Below are 16270 nucleotides of genomic sequence, written 5' to 3'. Positions count from 1 at the left end.
CATTGGCTGAGGGAAACCCAGTGGTTTCTCAGCCTTAATGAAAAAGCAGCTGCCAAGAGGCGTGTTTATAGGACTTACTAGAGATTGACATTTACCCACTTAAAGAAAACCCGTAGAATGCTTGAGAGGCTGTTTCATGTGTAGTGAGAAAACCTTTCTGTCGGCTCATCAGTCACCATTCTGCGACCTCTTTTTTTTTTTTTTTTTTTTTTTTTTTCCCATTTTCTGTACTACCACCACCCTCACCACCACCACCATCCTCACTGTTGTGGTTTTTGGAACCTGTGGGTTTGGAGTGCGGGGTCCTTGGGTTCACCCTGGGAAAGGGGTCACCAGAGCTCCCATTTTAGCGACACTCGGCGCGTTTCCCAGGCGAGTTTCTTCACGAGACAGAGACGTTGGTTATATTTCAAGGGCAGGTTGATTAGGGAAGGGATAAACCAGTGAAAGACCCTTGCAGAGACACAAGCGGGCAGGAAGAGCTGCCCCAGAAGGGACAGGTTCGCTGAGGGAGGCCTGCATGGTTGCAGGCGGGCCTGTGTCCTCGACAAGGGCAGGCAGGAGACTGTTGTCCTTCAGAGGAAAGTGTTGGTGACAAGAGGCACCTGCATAGTCACAGGTGGGCAGAGGGATGGCTGCCCAAGCCTGTGCAGACATTGCACTGATAGAGTCTTCTTCTGTTTTGGAGAGATCACTCCTTGTGAGCCTCAGTTGGTGGCTCATTTTGGATAACTATGCAGAATCTGAAAGGGACCTAGATTCCACAATGGGCTCAATCTCCATATCTTTACCTTTGGATGCTCACTTGCTCACTGGGATACCTGCTTGGATGTTATGCTTTGTAATCTAGGGGTCTGGTGCCTCAGGATACTAGTCTGAGCCTAAGGATCTTGGTTTCCATAGCTGTGTCAATGGCTATGCTAATCTCTTCTACCCCCACCTCCTTGTGTGAGCCAGGTTTCTGGTCTTGTGGCACACCTCTTTTCAGGTTTTTGTTTTTTTTTTCTATTCTTGTCCTCCATCAATCACCACCATCATCACCATCATCACCACCATCAACATCACCACCACCATCTTTACTTAAAAAGGTTATTATGTGCCAGACACCGTGCTAAGCATTTTACATGTATTATAACATTTATGTTTCTCATCACACAGTCCTGTGAGAGAGAGATATTTTTGCCATTTTTGAAGATGAGTAAACTGAGGAACTTGGCCAAGTTCATATGTGACAGGATAGTGTGGTCCAGGAGCCCAAGCTCAGCTGTCCGGTTCTAGGTGCTTCTCGAATCCACATATGTATGACCCACCTGTGGATTTTTCTAAAAGGTAGATTTTTTCTTTTTTTAAGATTTATTTATTTATTTATACAAGCACTGGGTACAGTCAGAAGCGCAAGAGGGTGAAAGAATTCACCAGAGCCAGAGCAGGGAACAGAATAGGCAAAAGACAGAAGTACACTGCTGAGGGGAGTAGGGGTGAGTCAGGAAATGTCTGCCTTCTGTGGGTCACTTCCTTGGTTGGCTGGGGATGGAACTCCTGCTGCAGAGGCTGCCCAGAGCTTCCCAGTGCTGTGCTGAACCCCTCGTGCCACCAGGGAGGCCCCACTTTTGAAGACATTGTACCAATTCTCTACAGCTGAGTGTCTTTCTGATGGTAGAAGGTACATGAACACTTCATACCTATAGAAGCACACACATGCACACACACTTGTACAGACTCACATGCACACACTTGCACAGACACAGTGTAAGACATGCACACGCACCTAAAGGAAATAGTCCAAACACCTAATTACATACTTACTGGTAGGTCTGTTTCACTATCCTATTTCACCGTATTACCACCATATGACCACTTTGATTTTTCTAAAACTTTCTATAAATTTCACTGCTGCTGATAGGAATTTTAAAGGAAATTTCGGCATCTGACGACCCATGTGTTGGAAGTATGGGCGCATTCATACATGTGAAGCAAATGCATTCAGTTTCAAACACTGATTTACTGTGTCATGGGAGAGACAGTTTCAACAATCCATTTCAGACTGTCTTCTGCAGGCAGGGAAAGAGCATGCAGATGCCTCTATGCCCCAGCGCCCCCGGGGGAAGAGCAGGTCACGTGGAGGTCCATCCTGCAGTGGGAAGCCAGTCTGTCCATCACGGCCCCCTCCTCGTGCCATCCCCGACCTGCGTTGGAAGAGAAGAGCCAATAAAGCCCAAGCACAGAGTTACCTGTTTAGGATACTCTTTTGTTAGTGAAATCCCCCAGGGAGTGCTGCACAGACTTAGATTTGACAAGGCTCAGATGGAAACCAGGAGGCCCTAGGAGCCGCCACTAACTAGAGGGTGAGTGAGTGTCCAACTTGGAATTTCAGTTTTTAAAAGCGACCCATCCAGGGGGATTTGCTACCGTGGATGTCAGTCCATGACAATGCCACTCAGACATCCTCTGCGCCATCCGTGTGCCCAGGGGCCGACAGCAGGGCTCTCCCAGCAAGGCGCAGGGTGGCCCTCCCGGGACAGAGCCTAAGAAGGGGAAGCAAGGCCCAGGGTTTGGAGCCTCTGGCCCTGGGGCCTCTGTAGGCTCTGCCCACACAGCTCTACACCCCTCCTGGGGCCCTGCACCTGCTCAACTGCCCCCCACCCCTCCTCTCCCCTCCTCCAACCACTCTGCTCCCCTCCAGGTGCTTCACCAGTTCCGTCGCCCTTTGGGCCCTTCACCTGCTCTGCTGCTTGGACTTCTGTGCCCCCGGACATCTGTGCTCCATGTCTGTGCGTCTCATGCTGCTCCTGGCCCCTCGGACTGGACCAGCCCCTGACCCCTCTCCAGAGCCTCGACCTCCCTTGGTGAGCTCCTTTTCACCTTGGCCACCAGGTGGCTGCACTTTGGGGGCAGGGTGAATTCTTCAGAGTGTGGTGGTTATATTCTTAGTCTCTGTGGTGGTTTTTTCTATGCCATGGTGCGCAGAAACAGCAGACGTTCAATATAGCGCTGATTATTCTCCTCACGCTGGCCTTGCCGCTTTGCCTGGCCTTAAGGGTGGAATCCTGCCTTTCTGCAGGGGCCACCGCATTACTTTGGGGCAGGAGGCGAGAGCCACTTCTTGAGGGCGGTCTTAGGGAGGTGATGGAGGGCGGCGGGGCTGGGCTGGGGGTTCTGCTCCTGCCTTCCAGGCCCCCCTCCAGCTGGGAGCCTGGCAAGGTGGTGGTGGTGTGCTCCCAGGCATCCTCCATGGGGGGGCCTGGGAAGGAGGTGGTTCTGATGTGCAGGGCCTCCTCCAAGAGTGGGCCTAGCATGGAGGGGATGCTCTGCCCCCAGGCGTCCTCCAGCGGGGGGCCTAGCACAGACATGGTGCTGTTCTGCAGCTGGGGGCCTGGCCTGGAGGTAAAACTCCGCTGGGAGGCTTCCTCCGGCAGGGAGACGCTCAGGGACGAGGTCTTGCACGCCCACACCTCAGGCTGCAGGAGGCTCTCCTCCCAATCCAGGTCACATTGTGTGGCAGTGGGAGCGAAGTGCTCCTGGGAGGAGGCCTGGCTTGGCCCCTCTCCCTCGTCCCACTGCCCCTCCCCCTCCCCAGCGCAGAGTGTCTGCTCTGTGCCCATGACATCATTAAAACTTCCCTCCGCAATGACACTGACAATTTCGGGCCTCCAGCAATCCTGGCGGACCTCGGCTTCCATCACGGCCATGCCGTGGTGGCCGCCGGCCGGCTCCCCCAAGGGCGGGGATCCCTTCATCTGGACCCAGGGGTGTTCGATGACGCTCTCTAGGGTGCTCCGACTCTGGGGGTCCAGCACCAACATCTTACTGAGGAGGTCCCGGCAGTGGTCCGAGAGGTAGTCAGGCTTGTGGTAGTGCGCGCTCAGGACGCTGGCCCGGAGTTCCTGGTGGCTGGTCCCCGCGAAGGGCAGCTCCCCGGTGAGCATGTTGTAGAGGGTCACCCCCAGGCTCCAGACGTCCGCCTTGGGGCCTTTGTACGTCTGGTGGAGGTAGATCTCGGGGGCCAGGAATTCAGGGCTGCCACAACAGGTGCTCAGGCCCTCGTCGGCGCACCGGACACTGAGCCCGAAGTCCGCCAACTTGATGTTTCCGTTGTCGTCCATGAGCAGGTTCTCGGGCTTCAGGTCTCGGTGCGCGACGCCCTTGCTGTGGCAGTACGAGAGGGCCGAGAGCACCTGCCGGAAAATGCGGCGGGCCTCGCTCTCGGGCAGGCGCCCGCGCTCGTTGAGGTAGCCCTCCAGGTCGCCCCCTTTCGCCAACTCCATCACCAGCATGACCTCCGCCCCGGTGTCCACCACCTCAAAGAGCCGGACGATGTTTGGGTGGTGCAGGGCGCGCATGCAGCCCACCTCGCGGGCCAGGAACTCGGGGCTGGGCATCTTGGCCTTGCGCATGACTTTGATGGCCACCTTCCTGCCGGTGCGGGCGTGCTGCGCCAGCTTCACCTTGGAGAAGGAGCCCTCCCCCAGCGTGCGCAGCATCAGGTAGTGTTGGAGCTTGGCCTCCTTAGGAGCGAGGCGCTTCGTCATAGCGAGTGCGGACCCCGGCTCACTGCTCTCACGGCCCTGGCTATTCTCAAACGGCCCTGAGATACCTCTCCTCATCGCTCTGGCTCTATTATCTTAACAAACGTACTATTAATCTAATATTAATAGTAATCACAAAACACCCACTAAGCTAACTAAATGCTAATAGTGCTAACTTAACTCCCCAACAGTACTAACTAAGCTACCCTTACTAACAATGCTAATACTAACTAGCTACACGCAAAAATAAATGAAAATAATGTAAATATATGATAAAAGCAAACCAATCACAAGCTAGCCACAAAACATAGAACAACACAAAGACAAAACGAACAAACCACAAGAGAACAAACAACAATCAGAAACTAACAAGTAAAATAAAAAAAACAGACAAACAACAAAGGGAAAAACACAACAAACAACAAATAACAACAGAAGGGAAAATGGGGGAAATCAAAAAAAAGAAAAAGAAAAAAATTCGAAACGGAAATTAAAAAACCAAAAATTAAAATAATAAAACAAAAAAATAAAATAAAAAACAAAAAAATTAAAATGATAAAGGAAAATAATTAAAAATGGAAAAAATAAGCAAATAAAGCAATAAAGGAAAATAAGAAAAAACAAAGAAACAAAATAACTAAAATAAAGAACGAAAATAAAGAACTAAAGTAAATGAATAAATAAATCAATCAAAAGAAAACCCAGTAATCCAAAACGCGCTCTCTCTCCCTCCGCTGTCCGAGTCCACAGGTCACTATCCCAAAGCTTCCTGGCTCTTAAGGACACAGATGCAGGCCGGGCAGGGCTTATATAGGCTCTGCCGGCGGCGGCGCCATCACAGTGGCTCTTTATGGAGTCAGAGCCAGAAGCCGCAGCCATTGGCTGAGGGAAACCCAGTGGTTTCTCAGCCTTAATGAAAAAGCAGCTGCCAAGAGGCGTGTTTATAGGACTTACTAGAGATTGACATTTACCCAGTTAAAGAAAACCCGTAGAATGCTTGAGAGGCTGTTTCATGTGTAGTGAGAAAACCTTTCTGTCGGCTCATCAGTCACCATTCTGCGACCTCTTTTTTTTTTTTTTTTTTTTTTTTTTTTTCCCATTTTCTGTACTACCACCACCCTCACCACCACCACCATCCTCACTGTTGTGGTTTTTGGAACCTGTGGGTTTGGAGTGCGGGGTCCTTGGGTTCACCCTGGGAAAGGGGTCACCAGAGCTCCCATTTAGCGACACTCGGCGCGTTTCCCAGGCGAGTTTCTTCACGAGACAGAGACGTTGGTTATATTTCAAGGGCAGGTTGATTAGGGAAGGGATAAACCAGTGAAAGACCCTTGCAGAGACACAAGCGGGCAGGAAGAGCTGCCCCAGAAGGGACAGGTTCGCTGAGGGAGGCCTGCATGGTTGCAGGCGGGCCTGTGTCCTCGACAAGGGCAGGCAGGAGACTGTTGTCCTTCAGAGGAAAGTGTTGGTGACAAGAGGCACCTGCATAGTCACAGGTGGGCAGAGGGATGGCTGCCCAAGCCTGTGCAGACATTGCACTGATAGAGTCTTCTTCTGTTTTGGAGAGATCACTCCTTGTGAGCCTCAGTTGGTGGCTCATTTTGGATAACTATGCAGAATCTGAAAGGGACCTAGATTCCACAATGGGCTCAATCTCCATATCTTTACCTTTGGATGCTCACTTGCTCACTGGGATACCTGCTTGGATGTTATGCTTTGTAATCTAGGGGTCTGGTGCCTCAGGATACTAGTCTGAGCCTAAGGATCTTGGTTTCCATAGCTGTGTCAATGGCTATGCTAATCTCTTCTACCCCCACCTCCTTGTGTGAGCCAGGTTTCTGGTCTTGTGGCACACCTCTTTTCAGGTTTTTGTTTTTTTTTTCTATTCTTGTCCTCCATCAATCACCACCATCATCACCATCATCACCACCATCAACATCACCACCACCATCTTTACTTAAAAAGGTTATTATGTGCCAGACACCGTGCTAAGCATTTTACATGTATTATAACATTTATGTTTCTCATCACACAGTCCTGTGAGAGAGAGATATTTTTGCCATTTTTGAAGATGAGTAAACTGAGGAACTTGGCCAAGTTCATATGTGACAGGATAGTGTGGTCCAGGAGCCCAAGCTCAGCTGTCCGGTTCTAGGTGCTTCTCGAATCCACATATGTATGACCCACCTGTGGATTTTTCTAAAAGGTAGATTTTTTCTTTTTTTAAGATTTATTTATTTATTTATACAAGCACTGGGTACAGTCAGAAGCGCAAGAGGGTGAAAGAATTCACCAGAGCCAGAGCAGGGAACAGAATAGGCAAAAGACAGAAGTACACTGCTGAGGGGAGTAGGGGTGAGTCAGGAAATGTCTGCCTTCTGTGGGTCACTTCCTTGGTTGGCTGGGGATGGAACTCCTGCTGCAGAGGCTGCCCAGAGCTTCCCAGTGCTGTGCTGAACCCCTCGTGCCACCAGGGAGGCCCCACTTTTGAAGACATTGTACCAATTCTCTACAGCTGAGTGTCTTTCTGATGGTAGAAGGTACATGAACACTTCATACCTATAGAAGCACACACATGCACACACACTTGTACAGACTCACATGCACACACTTGCACAGACACAGTGTAAGACATGCACACGCACCTAAAGGAAATAGTCCAAACACCTAATTACATACTTACTGGTAGGTCTGTTTCACTATCCTATTTCACCGTATTACCACCATATGACCACTTTGATTTTTCTAAAACTTTCTATAAATTTCACTGCTGCTGATAGGAATTTTAAAGGAAATTTCGGCATCTGACGACCCATGTGTTGGAAGTATGGGCGCATTCATACATGTGAAGCAAATGCATTCAGTTTCAAACCCTGATTTACTGTGTCATGGGAGAGACAGTTTCAACAATCCATTTCAGACTGTCTTCTGCAGGCAGGGAAAGAGCATGCAGATGCCTCTATGCCCCAGCGCCCCCGGGGGAAGAGCAGGTCACGTGGAGGTCCATCCTGCAGTGGGAAGCCAGTCTGTCCATCACGGCCCCCTCCTCGTGCCATCCCCGACCTGCGTTGGAAGAGAAGAGCCAATAAAGCCCAAGCACAGAGTTACCTGTTTAGGATACTCTTTTGTTAGTGAAATCCCCCAGGGAGTGCTGCACAGACTTAGATTTGACAAGGCTCAGATGGAAACCAGGAGGCCCTAGGAGCCGCCACTAACTAGAGGGTGAGTGAGTGTCCAACTTGGAATTTCAGTTTTTAAAAGCGACCCATCCAGGGGGATTTGCTACCGTGGATGTCAGTCCATGACAATGCCACTCAGACATCCTCTGCGCCATCCGTGTGCCCAGGGGCCGACAGCAGGGCTCTCCCAGCAAGGCGCAGGGTGGCCCTCCCGGGACAGAGCCTAAGAAGGGGAAGCAAGGCCCAGGGTTTGGAGCCTCTGGCCCTGGGGCCTCTGTAGGCTCTGCCCACACAGCTCTACACCCCTCCTGGGGCCCTGCACCTGCTCAACTGCCCCCCACCCCTCCTCTCCCCTCCTCCAACCACTCTGCTCCCCTCCAGGTGCTTCACCAGTTCCGTCGCCCTTTGGGCCCTTCACCTGCTCTGCTGCTTGGACTTCTGTGCCCCCGGACATCTGTGCTCCATGTCTGTGCGTCTCATGCTGCTCCTGGCCCCTCGGACTGAACCAGCCCCTGACCCCTCTCCAGAGCCTCGACCTCCCTTGGTGAGCTCCTTTTCACCTTGGCCACCAGGTGGCTGCACTTTGGGGGCAGGGTGAATTCTTCAGAGTGTGGTGGTTATATTCTTAGTCTCTGTGGTGGTTTTTTCTATGCCATGGTGCGCAGAAACAGCAGACGTTCAATATAGCGCTGATTATTCTCCTCACGCTGGCCTTGCCGCTTTGCCTGGCCTTAAGGGTGGAATCCTGCCTTTCTGCAGGGGCCACCGCATTACTTTGGGGCAGGAGGCGAGAGCCACTTCTTGAGGGCGGTCTTAGGGAGGTGATGGAGGGCGGCGGGGCTGGGCTGGGGGTTCTGCTCCTGCCTTCCAGGCCCCCCTCCAGCTGGGAGCCTGGCAAGGTGGTGGTGGTGTGCTCCCAGGCATCCTCCATGGGGGGGCCTGGGAAGGAGGTGGTTCTGATGTGCAGGGCCTCCTCCAAGAGTGGGCCTAGCATGGAGGGGATGCTCTGCCCCCAGGCGTCCTCCAGCGGGGGGCCTAGCACAGACATGGTGCTGTTCTGCAGCTGGGGGCCTGGCCTGGAGGTAAAACTCCGCTGGGAGGCTTCCTCCGGCAGGGAGACGCTCAGGGACGAGGTCTTGCACGCCCACACCTCAGGCTGCAGGAGGCTCTCCTCCCAATCCAGGTCACATTGTGTGGCAGTGGGAGCGAAGTGCTCCTGGGAGGAGGCCTGGCTTGGCCCCTCTCCCTCGTCCCACTGCCCCTCCCCCTCCCCAGCGCAGAGTGTCTGCTCTGTGCCCATGACATCATTAAAACTTCCCTCCGCAATGACACTGACAATTTCGGGCCTCCAGCAATCCTGGCGGACCTCGGCTTCCATCACGGCCATGCCGTGGTGGCCGCCGGCCGGCTCCCCCAAGGGCGGGGATCCCTTCATCTGGACCCAGGGGTGTTCGATGACGCTCTCTAGGGTGCTCCGACTCTGGGGGTCCAGCACCAACATCTTACTGAGGAGGTCCCGGCAGTGGTCCGAGAGGTAGTCAGGCTTGTGGTAGTGCGCGCTCAGGACGCTGGCCCGGAGTTCCTGGTGGCTGGTCCCCGCGAAGGGCAGCTCCCCGGTGAGCATGTTGTAGAGGGTCACCCCCAGGCTCCAGACGTCCGCCTTGGGGCCTTTGTACGTCTGGTGGAGGTAGATCTCGGGGGCCAGGAATTCAGGGCTGCCACAACAGGTGCTCAGGCCCTCGTCGGCGCACCGGACACTGAGCCCGAAGTCCGCCAACTTGATGTTTCCGTTGTCGTCCATGAGCAGGTTCTCGGGCTTCAGGTCTCGGTGCGCGACGCCCTTGCTGTGGCAGTACGAGAGGGCCGAGAGCACCTGCCGGAAAATGCGGCGGGCCTCGCTCTCGGGCAGGCGCCCGCGCTCGTTGAGGTAGCCCTCCAGGTCGCCCCCTTTCGCCAACTCCATCACCAGCATGACCTCCGCCCCGGTGTCCACCACCTCAAAGAGCCGGACGATGTTTGGGTGGTGCAGGGCGCGCATGCAGCCCACCTCGCGGGCCAGGAACTCGGGGCTGGGCATCTTGGCCTTGCGCATGACTTTGATGGCCACCTTCCTGCCGGTGCGGGCGTGCTGCGCCAGCTTCACCTTGGAGAAGGAGCCCTCCCCCAGCGTGCGCAGCATCAGGTAGTGTTGGAGCTTGGCCTCCTTAGGAGCGAGGCGCTTCGTCATAGCGAGTGCGGACCCCGGCTCACTGCTCTCACGGCCCTGGCTATTCTCAAACGGCCCTGAGATACCTCTCCTCATCGCTCTGGCTCTATTATCTTAACAAACGTACTATTAATCTAATATTAATAGTAATCACAAAACACCCACTAAGCTAACTAAATGCTAATAGTGCTAACTTAACTCCCCAACAGTACTAACTAAGCTACCCTTACTAACAATGCTAATACTAACTAGCTACACGCAAAAATAAATGAAAATAATGTAAATATATGATAAAAGCAAACCAATCACAAGCTAGCCACAAAACATAGAACAACACAAAGACAAAACGAACAAACCACAAGAGAACAAACAACAATCAGAAACTAACAAGTAAAATAAAAAAAACAGACAAACAACAAAGGGAAAAACACAACAAACAACAAATAACAACAGAAGGGAAAATGGGGGAAATCAAAAAAAAGAAAAAGAAAAAAATTCGAAACGGAAATTAAAAAACCAAAAATTAAAATAATAAAACAAAAAAATAAAATAAAAAACTAAAAAATTAAAATGATAAAGGAAAATAATTAAAAATGGAAAAAATAAGCAAATAAAGCAATAAAGGAAAATAAGAAAAAACAAAGAAACAAAATAACTAAAATAAAGAACGAAAATAAAGAACTAAAGTAAATGAATAAATAAATCAATCAAAAGAAAACCCAGTAATCCAAAACGCGCTCTCTCTCCCTCCGCTGTCCGAGTCCACAGGTCACTATCCCAAAGCTTCCTGGCTCTTAAGGACACAGATGCAGGCCGGGCAGGGCTTATATAGGCTCTGCCGGTGGCGGCGCCATCACAGTGGCTCTTTATGGAGTCAGAGCCAGAAGCCGCAGCCATTGGCTGAGGGAAACCCAGTGGTTTCTCAGCCTTAATGAAAAAGCAGCTGCCAAGAGGCGTGTTTATAGGACTTACTAGAGATTGACATTTACCCAGTTAAAGAAAACCCGTAGAATGCTTGAGAGGCTGTTTCATGTGTAGTGAGAAAACCTTTCTGTGGGCTCATCAGTCACCATTCTGCGACCTCTTTTTTTTTTTTTTTTTTTTTTTTTTTTCCCATTTTCTGTACTACCACCACCCTCACCACCACCACCATCCTCACTGTTGTGGTTTTTGGAACCTGTGGGTTTGGAGTGCGGGGTCCTTGGGTTCACCCTGGGAAAGGGGTCACCAGAGCTCCCATTTAGCGACACTCGGCGCGTTTCCCAGGCGAGTTTCTTCACGAGACAGAGACGTTGGTTATATTTCAAGGGCAGGTTGATTAGGGAAGGGATAAACCAGTGAAAGACCCTTGCAGAGACACAAGCGGGCAGGAAGAGCTGCCCCAGAAGGGACAGGTTCGCTGAGGGAGGCCTGCATGGTTGCAGGCGGGCCTGTGTCCTCGACAAGGGCAGGCAGGAGACTGTTGTCCTTCAGAGGAAAGAGTTGGTGTCAAGAGGCACCTGCATAGTCACAGGTGGGCAGAGGGATGGCTGCCCAAGCCTGTGCAGACATTGCACTGATAGAGTCTTCTTCTGTTTTGGAGAGATCACTCCTTGTGAGCCTCAGTTGGTGGCTCATTTTGGATAACTATGCAGAATCTGAAAGGGACCTAGATTCCACAATGGGCTCAATCTCCATATCTTTACCTTTGGATGCTCACTTGCTCACTGGGATACCTGCTTGGATGTTATGCTTTGTAATCTAGGGGTCTGGTGCCTCAGGATACTAGTCTGAGCCTAAGGATCTTGGTTTCCATAGCTGTGTCAATGGCTATGCTAATCTCTTCTACCCCCACCTCCTTGTGTGAGCCAGGTTTCTGGTCTTGTGGCACACCTCTTTTCAGGTTTTTTTTTTTTTTTTCTATTCTTGTCCTCCATCAATCACCACCATCATCACCATCATCACCACCATCAACATCACCACCACCATCTTTACTTAAAAAGGTTATTATGTGCCAGACACCGTGCTAAGCATTTTACATGTATTATAACATTTATGTTTCTCATCACACAGTCCTGTGAGAGAGAGATATTTTTGCCATTTTTGAAGATGAGTAAACTGAGGAACTTGGCCAAGTTCATATGTGACAGGATAGTGTGGTCCAGGAGCCCAAGCTCAGCTGTCCGGTTCTAGGTGCTTCTTGAATCCACATATGTATGACCCACCTGTGGATTTTTCTAAAAGGTAGATTTTTTCTTTTTTTAAGATTTATTTATTTATTTATACAAGCACTGGGTACAGTCAGAAGCGCAAGAGGGTGAAAGAATTCACCAGAGCCAGAGCAGGGAATAGAATAGGCAAAAGACAGAGGTACACTGCTGAGGGGAGTAGGGGTGAGTCAGGAAATGTCTGCCTTCTGTGGGTCACTTCCTTGGTTGGCTGGGGATGGAACTCCTGCTGCAGAGGCTGCCCAGAGCTTCCCAGTGCTGTGCTGAACCCCTCGTGCCACCAGGGAGGCCCCACTTTTGAAGACATTGTACCAATTCTCTACAGCTGAGTGTCTTTCTGATGGTAGAAGGTACATGAACACTTCATACCTATAGAAGCACACACATGCACACACACTTGTACAGACTCACATGCACACTCTTGCACAGACACAGTGTAAGACATGCACACGCACCTAAAGAAAATAGTCCAAAACCTAATTACATACTTACTGGTAGGTCTGTTTCACTATCCTATTTCACCGTTTTACCACCATATGACCACTTTGATTTTTCTAAAACTTTCTATAAATTTCACTGCTGCTGATAGGAATTTTAAAGGAAATTTCGGCATCTGACGACCCATGTGTTGGAAGTATGGGCGCATTCATACATGTGAAGCAAATGCATTCAGTTTCAAACACTGATTTACTGTGTCATGGGAGAGACAGTTTCAACAATCCATTTCAGACTGTCTTCTGCAGGCAGGGAAAGAGCATGCAGATGCCTCTATGCCCCAGCGCCCCCGGGGGAAGAGCAGGTCACGTGGAGGTCCATCCTGCAGTGGGAAGCCAGTCTGTCCATCACGGCCCCCTCCTCGTGCCATCCCCGACCTGCGTTGGAAGAGAAGAGCCAATAAAGCCCAAGCACAGAGTTACCTGTTTAGGATACTCTTTTGTTAGTGAAATCCCCCAGGGAGTGCTGCACAGACTTAGATTTGACAAGGCTCAGATGGAAACCAGGAGGCCCTAGGAGCCGCCACTAACTAGAGGGTGAGTGAGTGTCCAACTTGGAATTTCAGTTTTTAAAAGCAACCCATCCAGGGGGATTTGCTACCGTGGATGTCAGTCCATGACAATGCCACTCAGACATCCTCTGCGCCATCCGTGTGCCCAGGGGCCGACAGCAGGGCTCTCCCAGCAAGGCGCAGGGTGGCCCTCCCGGGACAGAGCCTAAGAAGGGGAAGCAAGGCCCAGGGTTTGGAGCCTCTGGCCCTGGGGCCTCTGTAGGCTCTGCCCACACAGCTCTACAACCCTCCTGGGGCCCTGCACCTGCTCAACTGCCCCCCACCCCTCCCCTCCCCTCCTCCAACCACTCTGCTCCCCTCCAGGTGCTTCACCAGTTCCGTCGCCCTTTGGGCCCTTCACCTGCTCTGCTGCTTGGACTTCTGTGCCCCCGGACATCTGTGCTCCATGTCTGTGCGTCTCATGCTGCTCCTGGCCCCTCGGACTGGACCAGCCCCTGACCCCTCTCCAGAGCCTCGACCTCCCTTGGTGAGCTCCTTTTCACCTTGGCCACCAGGTGGCTGCCCTTTGGGGGCAGGGTGAATTCTTCAGAGTGTGGTGGTTATATTCTTAGTCTCTGTGGTGGTTTTTTCTATGCCATGGTGCGCAGAAACAGCAGACGTTCAATATAGCACTGATTATTCTCCTCACTCTGGCCTTGCCGCTTTGCCTGGCCTTAAGGGTGGAATCCTGCCTTTCTGCAGGGGCCACCACATTACTTTGGGGCAGGAGGCGAGAGCCACTTCTTGAGGGCGGTCTTAGGGAGGTGATGGAGGGCGGCGGGGCTGGGCTGGGGGTTCTGCTCCTGCCTTCCAGGCCCCCCTCCAGCTGGGAGCCTGGCAAGGTGGTGGTGGTGTGCTCCCAGGCATCCTCCATGGGGGGGCCTGGGAAGGAGGTGGTTCTGATGTGCAGGGCCTCCTCCAAGAGTGGGCCTAGCATGGAGGGGATGCTCTGCCCCCAGGCGTCCTCCAGCGGGGGGCCTAGCACAGAGATGGTGCTGTTCTGCAGCTGGGGGCCTGGCCTGGAGGTAAAACTCCGCTGGGAGGCTTCCTCCGGCAGGGAGACGCTCAGGGACGAGGTCTTGCACGCCCACACCTCAGGCTGCAGGAGGCTCTCCTCCCAATCCAGGTCACATTGTGTGGCAGTGGGAGCGAAGTGCTCCTGGGAGGAGGCCTGGCTTGGCCCCTCTCCCTCGTCCCACTGCCCCTCCCCCTCCCCAGCGCAGAGTGTCTGCTCTGTGCCCATGACATCATTAAAACTTCCCTCCGCGATGACACTGACAATTTCGGGCCTCCAGCAATCCTGGCGGACCTCGGCTTCCATCACGGCCATGTCGTGGTGGCCGCCGGCCGGCTCCCCCAAGGGCGGGGATCCCTTCATCTGGACCCAGGGGTGTTCGATGACGCTCTCTAGGGTGCTCCGACTCTGGGGGTCCAGCACCAACATCTTACTGAGGAGGTCCCGGCAGTGGTCCGAGAGGTAGTCAGGCTTGTGGTAGTGCGCGCTCAGGACGCTGGCCCGGAGTTCCTGGTGGCTGGTCCCCGCGAAGGGCAGCTCCCCGGTGAGCATGTTGTAGAGGGTCACCCCCAGGCTCTAGACGTCCGCCTTGGGGCCTTTGTACGTCTGGTGGAGGTAGATCTCGGGGGCCAGGAATTCAGGGCTGCCACAACAGGTGCTCAGGCCCTCGTCGGCGCACCGGACACTGAGCCCGAAGTCCGCCAACTTGATGTTTCCGTTGTCGTCCATGAGCAGGTTCTCGGGCTTCAGGTCTCGGTGCGCGACGCCCTTGCTGTGGCAGTACGAGAGGGCCGAGAGCACCTGCCGGAAAATGCGGCGGGCCTCGCTCTCGGGCAGGCGCCCGCGCTCGTTGAGGTAGCCCTCCAGGTCGCCCCCTTTCGCCAACTCCATCACCAGCATGACCTCCGCCCCGGTGTCCACCACCTCAAAGAGCCGGACGATGTTTGGGTGGTGCAGGGCGCGCATGCAGGCCACCTCGCGGGCCAGGAACTCGGGGCTGGGCATCTTGGCCTTGCGCATGACTTTGATGGCCACCTTCCTGCCGGTGCGGGCGTGCTGCGCCAGCTTCACCTTGGAGAAGGAGCCCTCCCCCAGCGTGCGCAGCATCAGGTAGTGTTTGAGCTTGGCCTCCTTAGGAGCGAGGCGCTTCGTCATAGCGAGTGCGGACCCCGGCTCACTGCTCTCACGGCCCTGGCTGTTCTCAAACGGCCCTGAGATACCTCTCCTCATCGCTCTAGCTCTATTATCTTAACAAACGTACTATTAATCTAATATTAATAGTAATCACAAAACACCCACTAAGCTAACTAAATGCTAATAGTGCTAACTTAACTCCCCAACAGTACTAACTAAGCTACCCTTACTAACAATGCTAATACTAACTAGCTACACGCAAAAATAAATGAAAATAATGTAAATATATGATAAAAGCAAACCAATCACAAGCTAGCCACAAAACATAGAACAACACAAAGACAAAACGAACAAACCACAAGAGAACAAACAACAATCAGAAACTAACAAGTAAAATAAAAAAAACAGACAAACAACAAAGGGAAAAACACAACAAACAACAAATAACAACAGAAGGGAAAATGGGGGAAATCAACAAAAAGAAAAAGAAAAAAATTCGAAACGGAAATTAAAAAACCAAAAATTAAAATAATAAAACAAAAAAATAAAATAAAAAACTAAAAAATTAAAATGATAAAGGAAAATAATTAAAAATGGAAAAAATAAGCAAATAAAGCAATAAAGGAAAATAAGAAAAAACAAAGAAACAAAATAACTAAAATAAAGAACGAAAATAAAGAACTAAAGTAAATGAATAAATCAATCAATCAAAAGAAAACCCAGTAATCCAAAACGCGCTCTCTCTCCCTCCGCTGTCCGAGTCCACAGGTCACTATCCCAAAGCTTCCTGGCTCTTAAGGACACAGATGCAGGCCGGGCAGGGCTTATATAGGCTCTGCCGGTGGCAGCGCCATCACAGTGGCTCTTTATGGAGTCAGAGCCAGAAGCCGCAGCCATTGGCTGAGGGAAACCCAGTGGTTTATCAGCCTTAAGGAAAAAGCAGCTGCCAAGAGGCGTG

The sequence above is a fragment of the Talpa europaea genome (genome assembly GCF_964194135.1).
Source record: "Talpa europaea genome assembly, chromosome: 15".
In the NCBI taxonomy this organism is placed as follows: Eukaryota; Metazoa; Chordata; class Mammalia; order Eulipotyphla; family Talpidae; genus Talpa; species Talpa europaea.
The sequence above is the reverse complement of the archived record's forward strand: the minus strand, read 5'-3'. Positions refer to the sequence as shown.